Source organism: Callospermophilus lateralis, chromosome 1 (genome assembly GCF_048772815.1).
Source record: "Callospermophilus lateralis isolate mCalLat2 chromosome 1, mCalLat2.hap1, whole genome shotgun sequence".
In the NCBI taxonomy this organism is placed as follows: domain Eukaryota; kingdom Metazoa; phylum Chordata; class Mammalia; order Rodentia; family Sciuridae; genus Callospermophilus; species Callospermophilus lateralis.
In genome coordinates this window covers 13,112,263-13,132,028 of record NC_135305.1, presented here as the reverse complement: position 1 = coordinate 13,132,028, position 19,766 = coordinate 13,112,263, and positions in this window count along the sequence as shown.

Below are 19,766 nucleotides of genomic sequence, written 5' to 3'. Positions count from 1 at the left end.
AAGATTAAGAACACATGTATGGTCATGTCTGCCATTGAGTCTTTCAGATGGTGAGAAGATACTCATTGAAAATCCTTCCCAGAGGAATTCTCATTGGAGAATTCAATTTCCAGAATCCAAAGACAATCAGCACAATTATCACAAATCTTGAGGATGCTTGTAGATGCTGTGCTTGGAACACGAATATGGAGTCACAGGGAATTTAAATCTGCTAAGAGATGAGACTCAACAGAGGTTGAAAATTGAGCTTGCTTCTTTCCTTCAGGACAGGAATAAAGGAAGACTATGTGTAATAGAAAGCCTTAGGTAGTTTGTTACATCCTGGGCTTTCCACTAGGTGCTTAAACCATTCAGTCAGTGCCATAATGCACAGGAGGGAACCTTAGCAGGGTGTGTATAATCTTCCCACTATCACTCAGCTGATAAATGGAGGAAAGGGGACTCACATATGAGAAATTTGTAACAAATGTATAAAATCATTTATAAAATCTCTGCCAACCCAAATGAAAATTTTGAATCATTAAGGAAGAGAATTTCCTCAGTGCTACTATCTTGGAAGTCTTCATGTTCCCATGTCACTGGAAAAGGGAAACCCAAGTCCCAGACAAACAGACCCTAAAGGGAAGAGGAAATGCATTCAGGGTGAACTGATCTCAAAGGAATTAGTAGAAAAGAGAGATTTAGTAGCCATTACTAAGTCACCCAGGATAAGTAACCCAAAAAAGTCCACTAGGGAGAAAGATGCAAATCTCAGAGCACCTGGAAGGATTTCCCTACAAGAAGACAGGATTGGGGGTTTTGGGAGGAATGGCTGTGAAAATCACTAGACATGAAGGTCATGTACAACTGGGGCAGTCCTGATGGGGTGCCTGGCAAGACCAATGACAACACTCACTTCATTATAGGACATTGAACTGTAGTCTGAGGGTCAAAGAGTCTGCCTAGTTAGTTTAAAATTATGAGGCTTAGGAAGGTGTAAGCAGGTAGAACAAAGCTTAGGTGGAAATGTAGAACAGAGGAAAGTGAAGGTGTGCAGTGTTTGCTTTAATAGTGCTTGTTTAAGGTGCCCCAGACTTCGCTAAGTGCACAGCTCTCCTCAGAGAAGATCATAGAGGCCATCTAGCAGGAAACACTAAGAAGCTAATGATGGGAACCAGGAGTCAAACACAAAATCAAAGAACTTGTTCAATGGCACTGAAAAAGGCTAATGCTCCCTGTTGGTTGAGAAGGAACAAGGTACATTCAAATGGCATTTTAAACATTTGGAAATTCTGTTTAATCTTAAATCATTAGGTAATAGCATAGGGAGAGAAAATTATTAAACGTATATCATTCTAATAGAAATTAAAAAAAAAGACCTGCAATGGAAACAAACACCGTTCAATGCCTGGAACACACCAGATTTCAGAATAGATTGAGTTGATTAAAAATATGGGGATTTAGTTTGCTGTTCCCTTGGGCATTGAAAGGAATTTTTGGGGAAGGAAACACACTTATTCCCTGGAGAGTTGCCCTTGATGGGCAGGGGTGGGGACCCTCTGAAACCTCATTTCTTCCCCTCACTTGTCTGTATGGTAGGAAAACTGAATGATCTGTCTGTGATTTTGAAGGAAAAAACTGGGCATGCTCAGCTCAGGCCCTCTAAGTTATCTTTGGGTTTTTCCGAAACCCATGAAGAAGATGTTTCTTTCTAGCCTCGTGACTCACAATTATAATAAAATTAATCAGTAGGCAAGCCCCCCTCCACTCTGTAAAAGGAGAGTCAAGCCTTGGGACGCTCAGTTTGGAGGGTTCTTAGCCAGATCACTTGGCTACATAGTTTAGCCCCTCCTTCACCAGCACCAAGGTTGACATTGGGACTTTACATTCTCTAGCCTCTATATCCCTCTTCCAAGTGCTTTTAATCTTGGATCAGAAAGAATGACTATGTTCTTGAACCCCTAAGACACCAACAACCTCTAACTCTCAATGGGCCTGAACCAGTGTGACCACAGAGTTCATACTGGGTCTTTCAAGGGCTCACTTCTGAGCCTCACCCACTGGCCACCAGGGGTACTGTGGTTCTTACATGGCTGGGTGACTTCCTACAGGAACTGAGAGAAATATCTTGAAGTTCAGGGTTAATGAAAGGCTCAGGACTGATCCCTGAACTTTGAACCCTACTTGTGGATAGGGAGAAACTACTGGAAAAAAAAGTTTGGAACTGAAGTCATTATTCTTGTGCAAATTGGCTGAAACCTATAGTGAGCATCAGGTCTAAGTATGGTTGGGATCCTTCAGACAGTCAGGAACATAGCACTCCCACAATAAGTTCAGGTCAAAATAGGGTGTGTTTTTTGGTTTTTGCTTTTGTTTTCCACAGGGAAGCACACATGTGAAAAAGAGGAGGAGCACATGATTCCCATCCACTTCCACCCACCTACCCGTGTGTCATGAACCCACGGAGATGTTTGCTTAGGAGCCAGTGCTATAGTAGATAAGGACCTTGTCCTGAACCACTCCAAACAGTCATGGAGACAGAGGAAAGCACACATCTTTGTGATAGTACAATCCAATTCCCTTCCCCCAGCAGAACAGTCCTTGATGAAAAGGAGGATCTTGTTCAGCAAGCACATGAAGACCACTGAGGCAGCTGTGAGCTGGCTACTGAAGGAGGTATGGAATGGCACCTCCATGGCCCTCAGTCAACGCTTCATGGGCACCTCCAGGCCTGCATAGGACAGGAGAGAGAGGGAGCTGGTGGGAGATCTGTGTGCTTTGGTGCAGGAAAAGCAACACAGAGACTGTAAACCAGGCTGGGTCCTTCCTACTGTGTGATGGGATTTCAAGCCAAAGTCCCCAAGGGGATGGTGCAGCTGTTCTGAGTCAGAGGGGCCCTTACCTTCTAAAGCCCACATGTATAATCACCAGAAAAAAATTTTTCTAGGACCTGGGATGTCCACAGTCATATTTATTTCCCTACGAAGGATCATAGCACCAGTCATGGGCTGAACTTGCTCAGAGTTCCTGTTTCATGACTCCTTATATCCTGGAGCTCAGCCCTAGGTGAAGGTAGAGATTCCATATCCTGGAATACTGGGTCCTGATTCAAAGTGATATCCCTGGGTTAGGCGTACCATCTTCTCTCTGAGCCCTGGATCCAGCTTCTGCCTTCTTCACACCAGGGTCCCTGGATGTTGCAGAGCCGCAAGACACCTGGCCAGGGAGATAGGACAAGAGAGAACGGAATGTATACACACACACACACACACACACACACACACACACACACATACACTCACACACACAGTGACACAAATAAACCCTAAGAAGAAATGAGTGCACACAGCTGATTCCCTGCCAGTAGGACTACTCCATTGTCTAACATCCAAGCCACACAGTACTGGTCTCTCTCAGGGTCCATGTTCTCCAGTTTGGGGAATTGAGGTGTATTTCTGCACCAACACCAAGAACATGGAGCTAGTGTTTTCTGTCTTCTCTAGGAACAGAAATCATTTTACTATCCACACCCTAACCACCAGGCCATTTCCTAGATTTTCATCTGCTCACCAGAACCTTAATTTGTTGGTATCAGTGGATTTTTCTTTCAAGTCAGATGTTAATGTTGAAAACCTGTCATAAGAGTGAGAAGATCATAAATAACTACAGGGGAATTTATTGAGATACCTTAAAGAAAAGTAAAGGGCTCATTTATCTCTGTTCAGTCCACACCAGTGCCTGAAGGACTAACCAATTTTGAGATTGCATTGTGGTGTGGGAGGGGGAGGACCGAGCAGCACAAGAGCAGCAGTCTCTAGCTTGCACCAGGAGTGTGTGCTGCAGAGTCCATCTCCTCCCAGGGATCCGCTTTGACATCCTCATACTGACTACTTCCCGATTCTGGAGAAGTTTGGGGCAAAGCTCTAACTAAACAATAAATTATGTTGATTTTGCATGTCTAGAAGATAGGGCTTGTCAGTGAGAGAAATAATGAAGCTCTTCAGATTAAAAAAGAAAATTGTTGAGTCCCAGAATTGGGGTGCTGAAGGCACATCCAGGTAGATTTATCTAGCAACAGTTTGATATGTGACACATGAGGGAGGGTGGAGTGATCTGGGAGGCTGCATAGGAGGGGTCACATGAGAGGTTACAACTGCCAGAGGTGCTTGGAATCTTTGAATGAACCAACCTCAACCCACAGCATCTACAAATGAGTGCAGTCAATCTGCAGAGGGTCAGTATTCACATTTGGAAGGAAGTGCTCTGAGCAGTGACAGGGACAGTGATGTCACTGCCAGGCCAACCCCTACCCTGGGAAGGCAAGAGGTCCCAGAATGCTCAGCTCCACTGTTCTTGTTCACAAGGGCCTCCTCTGGGTAAACCCTCTCCTGCACACCCTGCCATGGTTACCAAGATCCTTAGCTGTGTGCTTCTGCATGTCCTGAGAGTAGGTGAGTCCCCAGATAAGGAATCTGAGCTTTTGGACACAGCTAGTTATGAATGCCATCATGTTCCTCACACTGCACCCAACTTCTGTCTCTTTTTAGAACTTACAGATGTTGGAGTCACCCAGACACCCAGGCACGAGGTGGCACAGAAAGGACAAACAGTGACTCTGAGATGTCAGGCTATTTTGAGCCACACTGCCCTTTTCTGGTACAGACAGACTGTGGAGCAGGGGCTGCAGTTGCTCATTTTCTTTAGAAACCAGGCTCCTATAGACGATACAGGGATGCCCAAGGATCGGTTCTCAGCTGCCATGCCCAATGCCTCCTCCTCTACTTTGAAGATCCAGCCCACGGAACCCAGGGACTCAGCTGTGTACCTCTGTGCCAGCAGCTTAGCCACAGTGCTGCAGAATCACAGTGTGCAGGTGCAGAAACCCTGGTGCTTTCCTGCTCTGTCTCCCATACTCTCAGCAGTTGTCCTAGGAGGCTGCTGTCCTATCTTGGGAAGAACAAGGGTCTGGTGTTCTGCTGCAGCTAGGCACAGCAAGAACAGATGACAACAAAACATCACATCCAGAAGATTGTGTAGAAAGACTTAGGGTTGCGGTGGGGTGCTGGCTCCTGATGCCTCACAGCTTTCTCACAAGGACAACTGAGTCCAACAGGAAGGCCAATGTCACACGTGTGGCTCTTGGTGATTGTGTAAGCTGAAAATTATGCATCCAGGGCACAATAGTTATCTTCCCTGTTTTCTTTCCAGTTCATCTTCTGCACTATTTCTTTTCTCTTCCACCTAAAAACTCCTAGCTTCCTTGATGGCTCCCAACATCTAGGCGATACTTTGATTTCTCAGTTTTTTCACTTCTAGTGATCACTTCCTCTGACTCATCTCAGATATTCACTTCCATTCTTATGTTTTAGCCTCAGAATTACAAGTAACTTCAACTATCCAAAAGTAGCTCTGCCAAACCTCCTATCGCCTTCCTCAATCTTCTCTTTCCGCTTCTGATGCTTCCTGGGCAATTCCACACCCTATTAGGACCATTAGTGGTCATCTCCTACCAATGGCATTATGTCACCTTCTGATGTACTGAATTCCCTCCTTATCCTACTTAGAGTCCATGGTTTAAGAAAGTGATGAAATTCTTGCAAATATCATCAGATCAAATTCCTTTCTGTTTCTTTGTCTGGAAAAGAATGGTGCTTCTACAATGGCCCTTCACATGGCACAAGGAATTCAGTAGTTCCTTTGTCTTATCTTTGCCAAGCAGTGTTACAACTCTAGTGTATATCTGAGGTCTGTATGACCATATGTACACAGAGAGTTATGTTTTTACTTAAAAAACTTACAATTCTTGTTTGACTTTATTGGTTTCATCCATCAATTATTGTCAAACTGTTTTTTTTTTTTTTTTTTTTTTTTTTGTGGTACTGGGGGTTGAACCCAGGGCCTTGTGCATGCTAGGCAAGTGCTCTAACACTGAGTTGCATCTCCAGTCCCATAGTCAAACTCCTGAAAATAATAAAACCATTAAAATTTAAGCACAGAGAATGTACAATCTTAGACCATTTAGCATATTCTGGGTGGAAGCAGCCAGAAGAGAGGGAGGAGTGAATCCGCTTGTCACTTGTTGTAGTCATCTCATATTAAGTTTCAAAACTATAATACTTTGGTCCAAATTTTAGGCTTTGTTGATTTCTGAGATATCTTCCTTATGCTCTGAATAAGAAAAGAAGCCCTGTCCAGATTCTTCCAAAATACAGGGCTGGATCATTAATTTCTGTCCTTTTAAGTCTTCACTGTGAGGGCTTATCAAGGGGACTCAACTGAGATTTGGGATAGAATAATTCCATTTTGAATGAGGGTTTCCTCAACCATATTTGAATTTTGCAAACTGATAACTTTGTAAGCACACTGCCCTAGTGCTTACAAAGGTCCCCCAAGAGATACAACACACACGATCTCTAGTTGAGAACAGTTAAAATACGTTATTTTTTGAAAAATCTGGGATTTTGATATCACCCCACCAATCATTTCCACTGAGAAGCTAGTCAATAGTCCTTTCTCAGTCCCTGTCCCGGGGTTATCATCCCAGGGGCTGAGTTTTTGGCAGTGCCTCTGCCACATAGCTTACCTCTTGTGGTGGGACTGGACCACATGCTCGTCCACTTCACAGGCTGAGAGGCAGAAGGAGTCCTGGTCACTGGTGTCTTCCTGGCGTGGAGCCTCCTTCTCTTTTCCTGTGGCAGTTGCTTCTAAGGCTGAGGCGCCTCAAAGAGGATCAATTCACTATTCCAGCAGTCTTTCAGGGGCTCTTTTCTTCCTGAGGGCGTAAGCCTGACCTTGGGGGACCCCATGCCTGGCTTGTTCATACGAGGGGCACCACGATCCTCAGAAGGCGTCTGTTGAGAAATAGATCTTAGATGAGAAGGTTAGGGATCAAACTCTCCCCTCCCATGTGGTCTCTGTTACTAAGACCCTTACCACCATACTGCCTTGGCTTCACTGCCGGACAAAGTCTTAGCACTTTTGACCTTGGAGCCACAAGGAGGAGCTGTGACTCTGTAGAGATCTAGCAAACTCTGAGCAAGTCCTGAGAGAATGCTCTGGATGGGAGAGAGTTAAGAGGAAGTTTGGGTTTATACATCTGGGAAAGTGTGGTCTGCAGGAGCTGAGTGTCAGTGCTGTGGTGTGGGCTGTTATACACCCAGCTGTGCCCTTTACAGTGAAGGGCAGGTGTTGCTGTCCCAGATAACACCTGGACTGTCAGATTGTTGCATGTGAGCCTCCTGGGATTAGAAGGAGGATAATTTAAACTGGGGAGGTTTGGAGACTCAGGAAGGTGCAGACTGGTGACCTGTGCCAGATGGAAATAAGAGAGGTTCTGGGGGTGCAGCTCAGCTCACTCCATCCTGTCCAACCAAACCCTGTGGTGATCCAGCTTCCAGACCAGGTGATGATCCTGAAAGCCCAGGGGTCCTTAGGGAGTCTGCAGAGATAGCTAAATGGGGGAACTCCAGCACTCAGACCAAATGAGACCTATAGCCCCCTTCCCCTTACTCCTGAATATCAGAAAACTGAACTAGAAAGGTTTTTACTCTTCCTCTTCTACTGGATGGTTCTCTGTGATCACGGGGCAGGCTGTTTAACAATTCAGAGAATTCCTATTCTGGATGAGAAATGTTTCCATCAAATAGCAGCAATCCTTTCCTGATTCTACCTCCCACATCTGTCTCCACCTCAAAGGACCCATGGAATCTAGAATTGTCCAGCTGAAAAATTGCCTGATAATACCAAGTCACCTGGAGACACAAAGACGTGGTGCTGAACTGTATCCAGTGCACAGATGAGAGTTGGGATTTTTCATTTTGTCTTCTCTCAAGGTTGTCGTTTCAACTGTTTTTTTTTTATTATTATTTTAAGATATTTGGAATTTCTTGCATTTCTTCCAAATCCCAGAAGGCAAAAAAAATTTACATTTTCTGAGGGCTCTAATGCCCTTGCAAGAGAAGGAAGCTTCTGAATCTCTCTGCTACCAGGTTGATTTTGCCACATGCTCTAAGAAAAAGTCCAGGAAAATGGTTGAACAGAAAACTGACACAACTTGGGAAGACTGGTCTTGAAGTTCACCCTGGAATAAACAAAGGAATTCACTTTGTTTTCATGTCTCTGAACAAAGGAATTCACTTTGTTTCATGTCTCTGTATTGCCTTATAAGTTTATTAACTTTTTAATATGAGCCATTTTCAAAATCTGCTGAAAGTTATAAACATCAGATAATGCAGGAACACTACCTTCTCTTTCTTTCCTTTTTATTTTTGCCACTCTGCTGCTGGGGATTGAACTCAGGGTTTCTTTCCCATGAGCTGCCTCTCCAACTAGCCCTCTATTTTTCATCTTTTGTGTTTAGATAGTGTCTCACTGAATTGCTGAGCCTGGCCCCAAACTTGCAATCCTACCCCCTCAGTCTCCAAAGTCACAGGGATCACAATGTGTTCCATGCTACCCAGATGGAAGATACATTTCTAAGCTCAAAATTAAATACTAAAAGCAAATAACTTTAACTCAAGGCAGGAAATTCAAAGTACCCCTGGACTTTTTTCACTCCTACTTTTACGAATCACTTAGACCCCTTTCCCAGTAGTGAAAATAAGTGTTTAAAGTCATTTTTAAAGTTAATAAGCAATGCTTATGCATCATATTCTTGTGTTAATTTTTAAATATTGCTTTCAAAGGACTGTAGATTAAATCCTATATAATCCATATAAGAGTAAAAATATTAAATGTAAAGGTTTTGCATGGATAGATAAATGTTCAATAGGTAAATTGGATCATCATTTGAACTAATGACTTATAAAGCTGAAGTACAAACCTGTGACAGGATGCCCTTCTGGATTGGATCTGAATTGCATTTGGAAAGCTGGTAGCTGCTGAGCCCCCCGCAGACACAAGATTACACTAGTCGACATTCATATTTTGACAGGAAGAAAAGGGATTGCTTTCCGGGTCAGAGATACAAGGACTGAGCCACCATCTGGGCAGAATGGACAGGATGCCTGTCCTTGGGCTCCTTGTAGACCAAGAAACTCACTTTGAGCCCCAGTGAGGAGAGACAGAATCTGGTGACACAGAACTCCTGGTGCCAAGGAGTTCTGTGTCACTTGATGTGATTGGCAGGAGAGATTCTCCCTCAACCCTTTTGTGCCAAGGCACAGCATTCCCCTGTATTCCTAGAGAGTTGGGGGAAGGAATCAGCTGTGCCAGGGATAGCTGTGGTCTCCTGGAAATCACTGAGAGCAGAGGCAGTCATGCTGGGTGTGTTTCTAGAATGAAAGATTTTGTTTACAGAACACACTAATGCACATGCCTGGCCCACTGAGACCCCAGCTTTAGCACAGATGTAAGAAGAGGTTTAAACATTGAACAAAAAAACGTAACGAATGTCCAGAATTTGTATCTGGAAGTCGTTCCATTCAGTTATGGGTGTTCCAGCTCCTCTCCAGCATCTTCTCATTCCCAGTGGCTACACAGCTCCCCATCTTTTCTGTGGACTAAGCACCTTCCAAACAAAAAGCCTTTCAAGACTCTTCCCTCCTTTACTCTCTTCACTAAAGCCTGGCTCTTGGGATCCCAGCACCCGCCCTGGATCCTTGTGCAGAGATTTCTGCTTCTATAGTCCAGCTGCCCCTGTCAGTAAAGAAGGTGCCAAATCATTCATATAATTATTTCCCTTTTCCCCCTGGTACTTCTTGATAATAATAACCATCTTCTTTTCTAATCTCTTGCCAAAAATATATAACAGTAAAAACTAGTTTGAGCTCATGTACAGAATGCTTCTTAATATCTATTTCTTTGGAGCTTCTTTTCCAGGGATGGTCCATTTGATTTGCTCAAGGACACTTGTATGAAATGGCAGGAAAAGTAAATGCTGATATCTCTTCATTAGGAACGGTCTCATCTTCATGAGCTCATGAAGGCTGCTCTGCTGTGTGGCCCTCTGTATCCTGGGATCAGGTGAGTCCTGGGCCCAGGTGACCTTGCCTAGATTCAGGACTAGCTCCTGGGATTTTCCTGAATTCTGCTTCTTTCTTTCACAACTGTATGAAGCCTCTTTCATTTCACTTTCTTCCCTCCTCCTTTCCTCTCTCCCTAATTCCTCTTTGGAAAAGCTTCACACATAAGTTCTATGGTGCCTGAGGTGGGTGCAGGCACCCTGGTCAATATGTCCTATACCTAGGTGTGCCCTGGTTAAGCTCATAGTGCTTCAAGAGCTGGACAGAATGCTCAATATCATTGATTTATCCCATCATATTATACATGAGAAAGTGTTGTGCCTCCTAAGGAATTTAAATGGAAACAGGGTTTATTATCCTGCACATTGATTCATATCCTTATTCCACAGATAATCTGTGCACTACTTTGTGCTCTGGTCAGAATATATACATGATGAAAGACAGAACGCCATTCTCCTTCCATGACATCAACAGGCACAGCATATCTGGTGCTCAGGATTCATGCTGGTCATTCCTGTTACAGTTGTGTTCCTGATGTGAGTTCTGTGCTCAGTAAAACATAATAGAATACAAAGGGTTTGCAGGGGGCTCCCCAGCAGTTGGAAGCATGCTGAAATACCAATGTGTGGATCCCTGTGAGTCACAACCCTGCCTGGCACCAGGAGTTGATCCTGGTGGTTGCTGACCTGGGTCTACTGACAGAGGACACCACCATGTGAATACTGTGCTTCATTCATCAATAGGAGGCGCTATTGCCCCACCAAGCTCTGAGACTGGGGTGGAAGGTAGGCAGCCTGGGAGAGGAGGGGACTATTGGAAGGCATAAGTAAACGTGACTCTTAACCAGCACGATTGGGCACTGTGTGAAGACATTTTTGGTTCTCATGAGCAGGAAATGGAATGCTACTCTAGAGGCCAATGATGCTGCTGAACACTCTACAGTGCACACAACACCTCTCAACTAAGGATCATATAATACAATGTGTAAATAGTACTGACATTGATAAATCATGGTTCAGTAACAAATTGTAAACTGTGTATCCCAAAAGAGGGCCATCTGTTGATAGCTTAAGGACAGCGAGATCATTCAACATGGTTTTCCCCAACTTACATGCTGTCAATGACCTCTATAAATTTTTTGCTCCCAATACACAGTGACTTCTTAATCTATAGCCACCTTCTCAAGCAGAGAACCACACAGCTCTCCCTCTCCAAAGAGAACATTGCAGGCAGCAGGGTTGCAGCTTAGTCCCCTAGAGGTCACATCAACAGAGTGTTCCTGACAGTCATCACATTCACACAACTTAAATGGCTGCAGCTGGTGTTTGGGTGAGAACTCAGGGCAATCTCCTGCCCATGCCTAAAGAGGTCCAGGGGCCACTGAGCATCAGCAGACATTGAAGGGAGCCATGGTGTGAGTGGGGTCGTCCGGCATTACTGGAAAGGCAAAGGAAGGGTCCAGAGCAGGGAAACCAGCCTCATTCTGACACTGTCCTGAAAAGGAGGGGAAGGGCAGAGGTGGCTCCTCCTGGGGCTCAGAGGGAGGGAGGGAGCTGCTGGTGCAGGAATGGCTGTCAGACCAGCCTGGAGGCAGCAGGCCCAGCCCACTACACCTCCTCCAGAAGTTCCATACTCACTGGGGCAGGAGCAAGCTCAAGACAGGAACAGGAGGGGACTGTGTTGATGGAGACCTTGAGAACAGGGAAAGTGTCACAGCTGTGATGTCACCAGCAAGGCCCCTGGCAGAGCTGTGGAGGCTGCAGCTGCTCTAACTCTGCAGATTGGAATCCTGAGCTGGGGCCTGGCCTGGCCTGGCTGACTTACCATGGGCTCCAGGCTGCTCTGCTGTGTGGCCCTCTGTCTCCTGGTATCAGGTGAGTCCTGGGCCGATGGGACATGGTACTGTTGACCTTGCCTAGATTCAGGACTAGCTCCTGGGATTTTCCTGAATTCTGCTTCTGTCTTTCACAGGCCCCTTGCACTCCAATGTTTCCCAGACTCCAAAATATCTCCTTGCACAAACAGGAAAGAAGCAGTTTCTTAAATGTGAGCAAAATCTGGGTCACAATGCTATGTACTGGTATAAGCAGGACTCCAAGCAATCACTGAAGATGATGTTTAGCTACAATAATAAGGAAATGATTGCAAATGAAACGGTTCCAAGCCGCTTCTCACCTGAATCTCCAGACAAAGCTCATTTAAACCTTCATGTCAAGTCCCTGGAGCCAGAGGATTCTGCCTTGTATCTCTGTGCCAGCAGCCAAGACACAGCCCTGCAGAGTCACCAGCTGCCCGTGCACAGCCAGGAAGCTGTGGTGACAATGAGTTCCCTGTGCCTGAGGCTCTGCTCTCCATTCCTGTGGGCCCCGTGGAGTGTCAGTGTGCAGCAGCCTCCAGGGTGAATGGTGGGCAGCTGAGTTCTCCACACACAGAGCCCTGCAGAATCCCTCTGGTCAGCTGAGCAGGGACTCCACTATTGTCACTAGCCCATCCAAATCCACCAAAGATGGAGGACTGAACACCTTAAGTGATGGAGCAGCCGTTCCTTGTCCTTATCTGCTGTACATATGGCCAAAACTTGCCCATTATGTTATCAATGAGGACACAGTTGTTAAAAATGTTTGATAAGCACAAACCTGAAGAGAGGCCAGGTGAATCTTCCCATGATCAAAATGAATTCCTAATGTCAATGAGTTAATTTAGCAAAACAAATATTTATAATATATATACATATATACAAAATATAAGTATGTGTATACATTATATAAATGTATACATATAATGATACATAAATATATTATAATTTGTAAATTAAATATCATGTAGGTATATATGTATGTGTATACACACACACACACATACTTTTTTGGATACACATGTCCATGCTTGGCTCAGGTGAAGCAGAAATCAAGGGTGGCAGAAAAGTAAATCCAACTTCTTCTGCTTTGGAGACTTCAGTCCTTCAGGAAGATGTGTAGTAAGATCCTGTCCGTATCCCAATTGACGGTTATCTTTGAACCTTCCTCACAAGCAGGAAGCATCCCAATGATGAACCATGCTGGGAGCTTGGGAAGGACTGGGGCACAAATCTCTAGGCAAATCTCTACTGTTGGTCCCACCTGACAGAGAAGGCATGATCAGATTTGCATTTGGGTGAAGAACATGGGCCGAAGTGTGGTATAGAAGGCTGATAGATTTTAGAGGAAATGAACAACTAGGAATCTTCTAAAATATTCTATGTGAATTGTAATGCAGTTTATGTTGTGTGCTATGGAAAACAGAGGGTAGAAGTTCTGCATTGTGTTATATCCTTCTAAACTGTTTATTCTAGTAGATTGAACGTAAGATCTTCAACTTTGCCCTCCCATTGGGTAGTCTTAGCATGGGGTCATTATTTCTCAAGCATGACCTTTTGTGGTCTCAGTGGAACTGACATCAACATCACCCATCTGACTCCACCTCTGAGTCAGAATACCAAAGTCCTCCAGGTTGAGTGTCTTCTGAAATATTGCCTTAACTCTCCAGCCTTCCAGACCTTATTCTCTTCTTACCCTTCTGGTGTCTCACCTTCTGCACACAAAGGAAATGCCATAAAGGGGGGAAATAAAGAGACCTCCTTATACATATTCTTTGGCTCCTTTTCAATTCTCTATACCCCAAATACTTGCTGTCTTGTAATCACATAATTTTTTTTATTTATCAGCAAGTATCATATTGTTTTCATTTTATATAGAGGTGCTCATTTTACATCCTTAGTTTGCTTCATTACTGTACTCTGAACTCCTCCTCCATCATCATCATCTTCATTATTGTGATGATTATTATTTTGCTGCCCCATAATGGAATTCCATGGATAAAAATACATATGTTCTTCTGCTTATTCCTAGCTGTTGCTCAGTTCACATCCATTGAGCAAAGCACACTGGTCAATATTCAGGGCTGAAAGGTCTGTATCTGCTCAGCTCACTGCTAAGAATCCTGAGATGGACAATCTCTGTATAAGTGCAGTGTCCTGGGTGTGTGGCTCCTGGTGCTAATCCCTCTGCTGTTTCAGATTCTTCATTCTCCCCTGGCTGTTCCCGCCCTCCCCAGGGGCTGCTGGCTCAGTGCAAGGAGGGGCAAGTCTGGATTGCTGTGGCTGGAACTGGAGAGACCTGAGGTCTGGAGAAGCTTGGCTTTGGCCACAGGGTGGCGCTGGGCTGTGGGGTGAGGCTGGGCTGGGAGGGGGGGAGGAAGTGGAGAGAGTGGAGAGGAGAGCTCAGCATCTGACTCCATCCTCCTGTCAATGGGGCGCATTGGTTTACACAAGTCACCAGAGTCCGTTCCAAAGTGACTCCTCTTGTCTTGCAGCCCCTGCGTTATGGAATTCTCTTTCTGAATCTAGTGTGTAAGATATGTTTGCAATAAGCACTGCCAATTCCCATGGTCTCAAGGACAGAGACAGGGACAGAGGCTACTCCTCCCGGTACCTCCCCAGACTCTGGCTCCAGGCTGGAGTCACAATCATGCACCTTAAATGGTGACAGTGGTCCAGAAGGGCACCATGTTCATCTAATCATCCTCCCTCCTCAAAGCTGGGCCTTCAAACTTAGACATGGAGAAAGCAATGTTTCCAGGGTTCTGTCTCTGAGCTGTGACTGAACAAGGGAGAAGGAAGATCACTTGAAGGGGAAGTGGTCTGCCTTGAGAGGGGTCCTGGGACAGAGGGGTGGAGGGAGCTGCATAACGAGGAGAGCAGCTGAGGGCAAAGGGCAACGGTCAGAGGAGAATCCTGGGGAGCAGAAAGAGGGCTCTGCTCCTGGTGCATTCATGCCCTTGGTCCAGCCTAGTCAATGCAGATGCACTGCTATAGGAATCTAGGTAGAGAGTCCTGGGGAGAAGAAATATCCCCTGGACCTGGGGAAACAGTCAGGGACAGTGACATCACAGGCAAAACCACCAACCAGGGCCCTGGAGACTTGAGACACCCTGGGCCAGGGTGTCCTTGCCAGAAGATGCCCATGTAGGACATTACTCCACCATGGGCTATGGGTGGCTCTGCTGCCTGATCATCTGTGTCCTTAGGGCAAGTGAGTTCTGGGCTCCCAGGGGCTGTCCTGGGACTTCAAGCCTGTCCCTTGGGGCTACAGTCAGCACCTTCCTCCTGGGCTGAGTCTGAATTTTGTCCTTTTCTCCCCACAGTCCCCATGGACACCAGCATTAGCCAGAGACCAGGACACCTCATCATGGAGATGACACATAAGAAGTCCCTAGAACATGAGCAACCTCCGGGACATAATGCCATGTGTTGGTACAAGCCCCTGAGCTCATGTCCTCTGCAATCACAGGGGACTGGTTGAAAACCAGATGGTGCCCAGGTGCTTCTCACCTGAGTGCCTGACACTCTCGTTATCCCTGGAGCCCCAGCACACAGCTGTGTCCCTCTGTGCCAGCAGCTGAGACACAGCTCCAGAGTCACCCACCCCCTGTACAGAAACCTGGGGCGACAGCCTGGAAGCAGGGGCAGCTGAAGGCTTTGATCATTCCCTGTAGGACCCCAGACAGAAGCTGCAAACAATAAAAGCCCCTGCCACCACTGCCCACTGGAGCTGGGGAAACAGCTATATTTTGATGGCATCTCTAGCAGGGGGTTTCTTGCACTAGTGTGACTCTGCTCTGTCAATTGATGAAAAGATGAACATTTTGGGTCTAGGTTGTTGTATTTTATTTTTACTTTTTTGGTACCTGAGATTGAACACAGGGGCACTTAACCACTGAGCCACATCACCAGCCCTTTATTTGTATTTATTAGAGACAGAATCTTGGTGAGTTCCTTAGGGCCTCCATAAATTGCTGAATCTGGCTTTGAACTTGTGATCCTCTTTCCTCAGCCTCCCTAGCTGCTGGTGTTATAGGCGGGTGCCACTGTAACTATCTTTTGAAAATTCATTTTCTAACATAAACTAAAAGAAGGCTGCCATACAGTGGATCCTTTAATTGAAGAATTCAGTTGGGTCCTCTACACAACACCTGTGCCACCTGGGTCACATACTATGCAGGGCCAGAGAGAAAACCCTGTCAACCAGGTGTTCTGCTCAGGTTTTACCACTTCAAAACTTCTTCTCACTACAAGGAGGCCCCCTCAGGACTGCTGCCACCTGAGGGGTCAGCAGCACAGAGCTCAGGGAAACAGAGAAGGGATTTCCAAAACGGATCCCAAGGTGGAGCCAGCCACATACAAAGGACAATAGGAGTTCTCCCCTCTGTGTGTATAATTTATATAGACATAGAAAGATACGCACAGATAGACATAGAGAGTGACTCTTCCAGTTTATTCTCCTTCGCTTCAGCTTGTCTCCAGTTCAACCTCTACTTCGCTTTATAGCTGTCCTCTGAATGGTCCCCTTATGGAAGCTCCACAGCTGCATGGTCACTTTCTTTGAACCCTTGACCCACCTGTGGCCCATGACCCACTCAGCTGGCAGCTTGCTGTTCCCCCATTCCTCTTCCCTGGCTCTGTAATGTCCTTGTGGGTTTCAGGACTCAGTTTCTCTCTGGATCACCTCTTCATAGTGACATTTACAGTGTCACCTTCTCCGTCCTATGTCTCTTTTTTGCCCCAACATTTGGAACTGTCAGGGTTAGAGCCTCTGCAGTGGACTTTGCATAGACCCGTGGGGAGGAAAGTGGGTCCTGCTGTTGTGTTTGGTGTAAGCACCCTGCCTCGCTGTCCTGACCCAGGTTACCAAAGGGCCCTGTCAGCCACGCTACTTAATGCACACTTCAGGATGCTCAGGTGTGACATGGGGCATCTCAGTTCACAATGCTACTCAAGACTCTGCTCTCTTGGGGGCGTCCTTGAGTCAGTGGGTGCAGCACAGGCTGAGATGTCACTGAATTTCCTCCTGGGACTGCTGAGCCCCACAGCCCCAGCTGGTTGAGGCCTCAACCTGCCCAACCCTGCCATGGACAGCAGCCTCCTCTGCTGGGTGATCTTTGGTCTCCTGGGCACAGGTGAGTCCTGGGAGGGCTTGGGCAATTCCCGTCTTACCTTTACCTGAGGGCACTCCCAAACTTGCCCTTCATTCTCTCCTCACCCTCTGCCTCCTCCACAGCACATATGGAACCTGGAGTCAGACAAGCCCCCAGTCACGCTGTCACAGAGGCAGGACAGGATGTGGCTCTGAGTTGTGACCCTGTTGCTGGTCATGCTTCTCTCTATTGGTACCGACAGACTCCAGGAAAGGGACTGGAGTTCCTGGTTTCTTTCTATAACAAGAAGCCTTTGGAGAAGGCCGACTTTTTCAGGGATCGATTCTCAGCTGAGAGGCCTGAGGGATCCTTGTCCACCCTGAAGATCCAGCCCACACAGCTGGAGGACTCGGCCACCTATCTCTGCAGCAGCAGCTCAGGCACAGCCCCTCAGAGACACTTCCTGCCCTTGCAGAAACTCCAGGGCTTCTGCCCCAGCTCTCAGCAGCCCTTCCTGCCTCAGGAGGGTGGGAACTGGGTGAGACAGCAGGGGTCCAGTGGAGGTTAAAGTACCTCTAATAGAAGATTAAATAGCAATTGGGCTATCAAGGTCTAGGAATGCCCATAGATACCAGGGAATTGGACAGTGGACCAAAGTATAGAACAAATACAGCCTTAGGAGTGACCTCATAAACCTCTCTATTGAAGCTCTGCATCTTCTTCAAGTCTTGGGTTTGATTTTTACATATTTTGAAAAATATTCCTTCCATCTTTCAGGTATTCTAGAGAGAATATGAAGGATTTTCATGAAGACACCTGGAAATTATCCTCACCTGAAAATTTTCCAGGAGACGGAAGATCTGACCAAAGTCTGGGTCTGATCAGAATGAATGATCTGGAATAGTAGAGGCAGAGGCCCCTCAGCACCCCGGGCCCAGTACAGGGAGGCTGTTTTGGGAACCAGGACTATCCATGTGTGTGAGAGATGGGGTGCTCTAGGCTAGTTGAGAGCATATTTGTATCTACTTGTTTATTCTGGATAATGCTCTTAGTGAATGGCCTTCTACCTCTCTTAGCTGATTGGATGGCACCAGGTGCCAGAGACAGTAGGAGGAGGCTCCTTGCAGGGCTCTGTCTCCTTCCCCTACAGAGCATCTGCGCCCAATCAGTTCTCTATGTTTACCTGTGCCAGCCTCAGCCACAGCACAGCACAGGGATCTCTCTGCAGAAACAGCAGTCCCAAGAGTCAGGTGGCAGTGCTCCATGTCTGCTCCACCAGGCTGTGGTCCATCCCTAGTATCCTTCCCTCCACCCCCATCTTCCCATTCTTCATTCTTCAAGATACCCTTGATTCTGCTCTTTGAAGAGAAAGGTTCTCACTTTCCTTATGTAGGCGGCAGCTCTCACTGTACCTCAGTAGAGTCTCTGTGCTCCTTCCCTTGCTCCACACTCTTCTTTCTTCTAATTTCTTCTGGGTTCTGATTGCAACCCCACCTCATTCCACTGACCAGACCCAGGCCCTGTTTTCATGCTGCCTTCTCATATTAGGCCTCAGGTGCTGGCTAATACCAGCAACAGTTCTATTTTTGATCATATTCAGAGGGCAAATATTGTTATAAAATTGGGGATTGTAGGTAGATAGATGATAAATAGATAGATAGATAATTCATATAGACACGCATCTATATCTATGAACATATTTATAGAATGTAAAATCCATGCTAAAATTGTACAAATGTTCTGTAGGTGAACATTGATAAGTTCTTAAGGAAGTCGACTGGACTGAACTTGTTTGGTAGGCTCCTACTAAGTTAAAGTAGGCTTCTATGTTAGGAGCTGACCCTCCCACAGACACTGGGAGATAGGGTGCCCCCGTTCATCATTACATTTCAAAGAGATGGTTTGCACATCATTGATAGAGACATTCCTGGTTATAAATTTGGTAATATAAACAGAGCTTATGTTTATATATCTTTCAAAATGATTTACACAGATTTCAAAGTGGCAAAGAAAGAATTTACAATTACAAAATTTCTAAAATAAATGCTAGAAGAAATGGGAGGATGAGTACCCTGGAAATCCTGGGAAGACTTGAAAGTAGATGTAAGATTAAGGCTAGGAGGGGAAATGGGGAAAGGCTAGGCTCTGCATCATAAGAATCTTTGGAAGGATTCCCAAAGTCTTCACCAAACCCTTCTAAATTCACCATACTAGGTGTGATGGGTTTGCTGAGCTAACCAAGGACAGTCATAGCTTTCTGTCTAGGTCATGAGACTGGCTTAGAGGAGCCCATGGGAATATAGATATTCATCAGAATCACAGAAATCTTGGGAAAGACGTTGGATTTCTATACCTTGGGCCCTAGGATATTTCCTGTAGCTCTCAAAGAGGAGAGAACTTCACAAGAGTTATCTGGATCAAAAAATTATTATCTTACACAGATTAAAACAGGTTAAGCAAGAAAGTGATGATAAGTGTCATTATTTTATAAAACTAATAATACATATTTGTTCTTAGGAACAAAACTCTAAGTGTTTACACTAAAAATTGGCTTCTTTTAGAGACTCATATAACATTTTCCTCATAACAAACCCTTAGAAATGATAATGTTCAATATGTCAGATGTGCTAACTGTGATCTGCTATGAATTAGTCTGAATTATGTGTAGGGCATTGTTGTCATTCTTGTTTGCATTGAGAATCTTCACATAGTATATTTATCAGGTTTATTAAAATTCTTAGTTTTTCTAGTTCAATAGTTAGCATTCTGTGGATATATATTGAGCAGTTGTTCATTGTCGTGTTCCATTTAGGCTACCAGAACAAAATTCTACAACTAGGCAGTTGAGCAACACACATTCATTTCTCACGGTTC